General features: G+C 40.4%; 1 non-coding gene across 1 annotated transcript; it reads right to left on the bottom strand.

Moving 5' to 3' along the window:
* Positions 1-2,134: 2,134 nt before the first annotated feature.
* On the bottom strand, positions 2,135-2,228 carry trnai-uau (transfer RNA isoleucine (anticodon UAU)). The gene is made up of 2 exons: positions 2,191-2,228; positions 2,135-2,170 (listed from the first exon to the last, which is right to left on the bottom strand). It is a non-coding gene; the product is annotated as a tRNA-Ile (tRNA).
* Between the last annotated feature and the right edge of the window lie 4,897 nt (positions 2,229-7,125).

Raw genomic sequence — 7,125 nt, 5'->3', positions numbered from 1 at the left:
ATAGTGAATTTGTCTTTCACTTAGGCGTTCATCAAAAGCTCGTTAAACAATGAAGGAGAGGCTCGTGTTCCGAATTCTCTTCGTGTCTCATTGTCTTGCTTTGATTTTTAAAATGTACACTGTTGGCTATTCACTTTTCCTAACACGATTAAAGAGCCGAGTTTAGTTCAGAGGTAAAGCATCTCATGCATCGTATGAAGCTCTGTTTTCTATCACCAGCGTCTCCACTCTGGATTTCTTTTTAAGCGCGATATCTTTTCTGTGATTTCTTTCGTTTGAATTCCCTCATGTGTGAATTTCAGCGCGACACATAAACTCGTTTGTCTGTTTTAAAGAGATGCAATTTTTAAAACAGACAAAATGAAAGACTTATTAACTAAATACACATAGAAAACGTGCACCTAATTGAGAAAATTTGCACTGGGGCGATGTATTATTGTAGCGGCGCAAGCTCACAGTGGTGCACTTGAGGAATGCGGTACAAGGGCCAGTGGCGCATTGGATAACGCATCTGATTACGGATGAGGAGACTGTAGGATCGTAATGCTCTTAAACCCAATACCATAACCGCAGTGTGTTCAGTCCTACACAACCTTTCTATCGACTGAATAAGCCTCCTATTCCATCTCCATCTTCTTCCCGCACATTCCGGCTATTTCAGCACCGTTATTGTTGGACCACAGTCACAGATACGTAAGGGACACTATTCCGAAGAACTGTCTTAAATAAATAACATTGCAAAAGGTAACAAAAAGGGTTTCTTAACGTAACCTTACATTTGGCCATACAATACAATTTCTGTACCCTCAAATAAAAAAGAAATCGTACTGCTTTCTCCTGAGAAGTGTAGTGTAGTGTCAAATACAAGTGTAGTGTCAAATCACAATAAATAATACATCAAATATACTAAATTAACACCCAGATATGACAGATGTGACAACACACAGCTATGACAGAACACATTGAAGACTTAAGCCCTTTAAATTTTTATTTCCTTAATTTCCATTCTCTTCCCTCCCCAGGATAACTGAAAACTAACTGTAATAAAGACCGTATATGCATTACTTGTAATACAGCTACTAATAAAGATATACATTGAACTTAATTATTAATAAATAACACTTGTATTACTAAAAATGTGTTATGATAACATTCATTGTGAATATTTGTGGTGGCTGGAAAGCAATTTTAGTTAAATATAATAATAATTTTCAAGCAAGTGGTGCATAAGCTTGTTAATTAATGAGTACATTATTTCCATTACATTCAAGACAGTTCTAATGTGATCAATTGTTCTGCTTAGTCCGCTACCGAGTTGCTTAAAACCTATGAAGAGGTGGTTTAAGCTAGACTCCTAATGCAGTAACATCTAATGGGCAGCAGCTGTTATTTTAGGTTTGTTGCAATCGAGAACAGGTTTAGTACAGAGCTGCTGACAAATTTCAGCGGAGTTTATTGTATATAAGTTTATTGCAATTGACCCATTGTAGCTACCAATCAGCGCAAGGAAAAACAAACTTCACTTGTGCCTTTTAAAAAAAGGGAAACAGAGTAGTAGTTTATGTGGTAATTTCAGGTACTGTACAATGTAAGAACTAAAGTTAACTACTCCCATAGTAATGCGTGGGGTCCTATCAATAGAAAAAAAAATTGTTGTAACCCGAAAACACAACAAACACAAAACGAGAAGTCTTCCAGGAACCTAGGTAAATCCCTGTAGTAGTCTAACAACTATGAAAAAAAAAAACCAAACGCAACACCTTCAAAAGAAAAAGAACATTAAAAACAAATCTGGGGAACAACAAAAACACAGAATCTAATGCGAGAGCTTTTTCAAGTCTTCAGTGCTCCTCTCGTCTCAGTAGACCTCTCTCATATATTTGTGTACAGGTCAGTTGGAGGTACACAACTGTGTAATTTTAGTAGGGAGCTGCGTCAGCATGCATGGGCTTCAAAGGAAAAGTCAAGGTTTATTCCATGCTGAAAAGAGAAGGAAACACAATGTTTCAGCTGTGGAGCCTTCTTTGATTGTGACTCAAAATAAACCTTTATTTGTTCATTTGATGTTAGTTTATCTCCATCAAATACCTAAGAGTATCTAAACTCGACAGTTGCTTTCCGTAGCTAAAGACACTGCTCCAGGTGAGGCTTGAACTCACAACCTCGACATAACTCCACTATGCACTGCTGTATAAGTACCGCGCGCTGACCGATTGCGCCACTGGAGCTGTGCAAGATGTGATCCTTATACAGACTGACGCTGCAGAAACACAGGGTGAAAACAGTTTCGGTTGTGGATCCATCTCCACATGGGGAACACTAAAATAGCAAGGAAAATACAAGAAAAGAAACTGAAAGAATTGTGCTAACAGCAAAGGGGGACGGAGGGAGGTGGTCGAACAAGTAAATCAGCCTGGCAGATTATTTGTAGCGACATTTTTTGAGTCAATCAGCACACTGATTTCTCTTCATGTGCCTTAAACTGTGCAGTTTGTATTTTCGTTGTAGCTAGGTTTCTTCAGAAGTCCAGTAAATTGACAATAATGGAGAACTTGCTGACGCACCCCGTCGTGAAGACCCTCTGTAAGGTGATTACACGTTTCATTTTCAAGTCGCCTCCTTTACAGCAATTGCAGCTCCGACACTGAGAGAAAGCATGAGAAATGGCAGTACAGGCTCGATGGCTTCACATCTCCTATCAATCACATAAAATTGCAGTAAAGCGCTCTAAATATGACTCTGAAGTACTGGGAAAGATGATTATTTTGAGCGTGCCTCCCAGGGTCTGCTACAAGGCTGAAGTTGGCATCTTATTCGCGTTTTTCGTTCCGCCTTAAATGCTGCTGCTGTGATGTTATGTCGCCTTTCGCCTGTAGATGGCTCTCGTCGATCAGTACTAATCCGGCTGGAATACTGTAGACATCTTCAGTGAAAGGGAATATCCAAATAAATAGCGGCTGTCCAAATTATATTTTTGTATGGAATATATTTCAGAAAATCGCAAACCAATTTTAGAAACTCATCACAACACGGACTTACACTGGGAAAGGGTGATTGCACTTTCTGCTTATTGCTACGGCCTTCCCCCCGATTATGAAAATGTCTCACAGTTCTGACACCGACGTGTGAAAGACAATGTAACAGACTATCAAAATCCTGAAGTACAAAAAATTTTAATGCACCAGTTTTTTAAATATGACCCTCTGATCTTGGCATGTCAGAATACATTGGGAAAAAGTATGGCATGAATTGCAATGGCACACATTGTTGAGAATATCACTGACCTTGCCGATATTTGCAGGGGATACGAATGTTTTGCACATGTTAAACTACAACACGTAAAAATTGAGCTCCTTAGTCAATATCACCGGGAATGTCCAATAATGACAAACATCAGTAGCTACAAAGAAACTTAGACTCGCACATGGAGTTTTATCTTTGAATGGAGGGTGGGAGAATTAATTTATACTCTCGTTGCTCATTAGCTAAATTATTTTAAAAATCTGACACAGATTTGTTCAAGAAACTTGTAATCGCCTTAAAGAAAGTCTTCTTGAAGATGTGCACCAGCTAGCTCTCCACTGTCAATTGACAGGACTTTAGAAGAAACTGTTCTCATACAACCATCATACAAATTACACATCTTAAGGAACATGAAGAGAAATCCGTGTACTAAATAACATAAAACTGTCGCTGCAAATTATCACCAAGCTGTTTTATGTGTCTGACCACCTCTTTCCTACTTTGCAGCGAGCACAATTCTTTCTGTTTCTTCATCGCTATTTTACTGTCTCTTTCCCCCACGTGGAGATGGATCCACAGCAGAAACTTTTGGTCCGTTCCTGTTACTCTGTCCGATTGAAAGAGCTGTATTAAAGGCACTCCCATCTCTGCAGGAAAGTTATTGCTGCTCTCAACACAATATACTGCAGCCAAATGTGATAGCGATACTGTCACTGCCTGTGGGCCACGTGTTCCTGCTGTCAGCCTATTATGTCATGTTCATCCACACCCAGAAACATTACTGCTGTAGCACAAGAGTTATATAGGCGCAGTCAATAGAGCATGAATCTCTTAATCTCAGAACTGTGGGTTCAGCCCCCACATTGGGTCCCTCTGTGTCAATTTGATCCCCCCAATCCTCCTAGCATGACCTGATGGCGTAAGAGTGATACCCAGTGCCTTATATGACCTTTGCGTAATTCAGCTTTCTTTCCACTTGATTCAGATTTTGATCTGAAATCATCGGCCAAACAAGAGTTTGTCTAAATCGAGGGAGATCTGCTCACAAGCAAGTATTAAACACTTCAGCATTTACTGTTCGAATACCACACTTTGTCAAAACACTGCCGCTTCTTAAGCTAATAAGTAATGTTTTTTGAGCACGCATTGTATTGTTAATGCTTATATTAAAAAAGCATAAATTCACATAATGGAATTTGGACTGAACAAAGTAGTCCAGCCCCTTTACAACATTACATACCCACTGATTAAAGCTTAAAACTACAGCAGCAGGAGTAACAATAATGGCAACAACATGTTTGGAGTTCGGCATTTCATTTATTCTGCGGAAACATCGTATCGGAATGAACTGCCCGGATAAAAGAGTAATTGCGGCTTCAGATCGTTTTTACAGAGCATTGCGTTGTTCTGTTCATACTGACTACACGCTTTAAATCTGTCATTTACTGCAAGCGTTTCTTTTCCAGGTTTTTCTGAAATTCCTTGCATTTGAGCCAGCACTAAAATATTTCATTCGCGTCGCTGAATACATCGTGGAAACGGTATGCGACAGTTATGTTCTCTTACTATTGAGACTCCTACATTGCGAGTTTTTTGAAGACTTTGAAACTAAAGGGAAGTAGTGACAAATGAAACAGGCACAGGTGGGGTTTGAACACAAAACCCTCGGTTTACGAGACCGACGCCTTACCACTTGGCCACCACGCCTTCGCGCAAACAGAGGAATAATGTTGTTCAAATTATTTTTTTCTGAATCTGGTTTACATCGCCTGGAGGCAGCAACAACAATAAAAGGGATTCTTAACAAGGAGCAGTGTGACTCCAACAGATGCTCCTGGAGAGACTGGAGGTTTAAGCCAGCTCCTTAGAGCGCTCGGCCGCGTTACTCACGACAGCAGTTCTTCAGCTCTTGTGGTCTGACCTAGTGGTGTTATGATGTGTGGAAACGACCGCAACTTCATTTTCTGAGATGCTTTCTCTCACTTGGTGAAAATCTCGACCTCTTTGGCATCTCTGGCTATAGTTCTTCTGTGGAGCAGGCTTTCACGCCTCTGCTTATAGTGCCCTTGAAGTCATTTTATTTTTACAGGAAGACGCATTCCCTAACGATCTCTCCTGTTTTAGAAATGCTTTATAAGGCGTGTTTGATTCAACGGAAAAACAGTATTCTAATTGTACAATGCAGATCTATGCGGCATTCGTACTGGATTTGACTGGGATTCTGAAATACTTCTTGCAAAGGTATTCAGACTTTCTTGAACCTATCATAAAAACACAGACCTGAAACTCCCTAGCTTCCAGTCTCTGATGTTGCTGTCCTTAAACTCGGACGTGATGTTCTGCAGACGTGCAGTGTCCCTTTACTCTCGTTGTTTTCAAAACGACCTCCGTTGTCGGGCGCAGTTGAAGTGGAACTGGCCTGACTGCACTGGAAAGTACGGAATGACAAAATGTTTCTACGGCTCAAAATGTCCCTTTAGACCCTTGTCATGTCTGTGTGAGGAACGGGCAGGTAGAGAGGTTTAACAGATGCTCATGATGTTTCACACGGGGTGTTACCTGTCGTAGTGTTTCAAAAGATGTGTTAGCAGATCACAGATTATCTTGAAAAGATTTGGGTTTGCACTGGCTGGGATTCAAACCCGACTCAATTATTTGGAAGGCGCCTGTACCACCAACGCACTTCAGAGAATCACCTGCAAATTATCACAATCCTCTCTTTCACCTACAAAGTTATGGAGACACAGACGTCCAATGAAAACTAATTTTATTCACTCAAGGCTCCACTCTTTTGTTGTGATGTCATTTTAATTAATATTAGCTTTGATAAGGTGTCGTTTTTGCCTCTTAAAGTTAAAGTCTGCTCCTTTCTTCCTGGTACAGAAATAACATGTTCCATCTTTGTTTAAAAACACCACTAAAAGTAAATTATTCAGCTCTACCGCCTGTGTGCATCGACAAGACATCTCAAACGGACTTATCACATAACAACACGATCCTTCCTGTTACCATTCCTGTGGTTGGGGCGTTGTTTCACCCTTTTACGTTCTTCTACAATATTTGCAGACAGGGCTTTATCACTCGAGTTGTACAGAACAAGTGTGCATCGGTCCATGAAAATCATCAGTACTGCTGTTTTTCTATGCATAGTTTAATTAAGAGCACTTAAAAGATGCAAAAAGCTTTCAATTAAAACAGAATTGAAAGACAGTCGAGTAAGGAGGTAGAAAAAAAGCTCTCTCCCGTCTGGGAATCAACCATCGTCGCACGTGTGACTGGATACAAAAATAACAGATTAATTTTTGCCCAGTCTCTTGAAGCTTCGATGCGATTATTTTTCCTTCCTTATTTCTTCATTCCCATGAATTTACTCTTCAGTAGAGGAAACGCGAAAGTGGGAAACTGCAGGCATTCTCTGCACATCTCTAAGTCTGTTCCATAAGTATTCGCATCGGGGATGTAGCTCAGTGGTAGAGCGCATCGCATGTATGAGGTCCCAGGTTCAATCCTTGCCACCTCCAGGTGCTTTATATTACAGTACTCACATGGCAATTTTCTGTTGAGTGAGAACTCTTTGCTCGTGTTCAGAGAGAGCCAGGTTTACACAATTAAATGCAGGCACACTCGACGTGCTAGAGAGTTGCGCTGCTGTTTTAAATGTACCTCATTTAGTACTGTTAAATCCTAAATTATTTGAACTAATAATTTAGTTCAAATTCAAGAAATCCAGAGATTGCTTCACACTTGTCGTGGCTGTTGCAGAAAACACCTGTTGAATCTCACCCGGGATTTCCTGAGAGATCATTCAGCGAGCGAATCCTCCTTCTGAACTCCGCACTAAACTGAAAGCTTCACGAACTCCTCACTGCGTGTCCTGTACTG

This window comes from Atractosteus spatula, chromosome 10, assembly GCF_055471065.1.
Source record: "Atractosteus spatula isolate fAtrSpa1 chromosome 10, fAtrSpa1.hap1, whole genome shotgun sequence".
In the NCBI taxonomy this organism is placed as follows: Eukaryota; Metazoa; Chordata; class Actinopteri; order Semionotiformes; family Lepisosteidae; genus Atractosteus; species Atractosteus spatula.
This window is presented reverse-complemented; position numbering and strand designations above follow the sequence as displayed.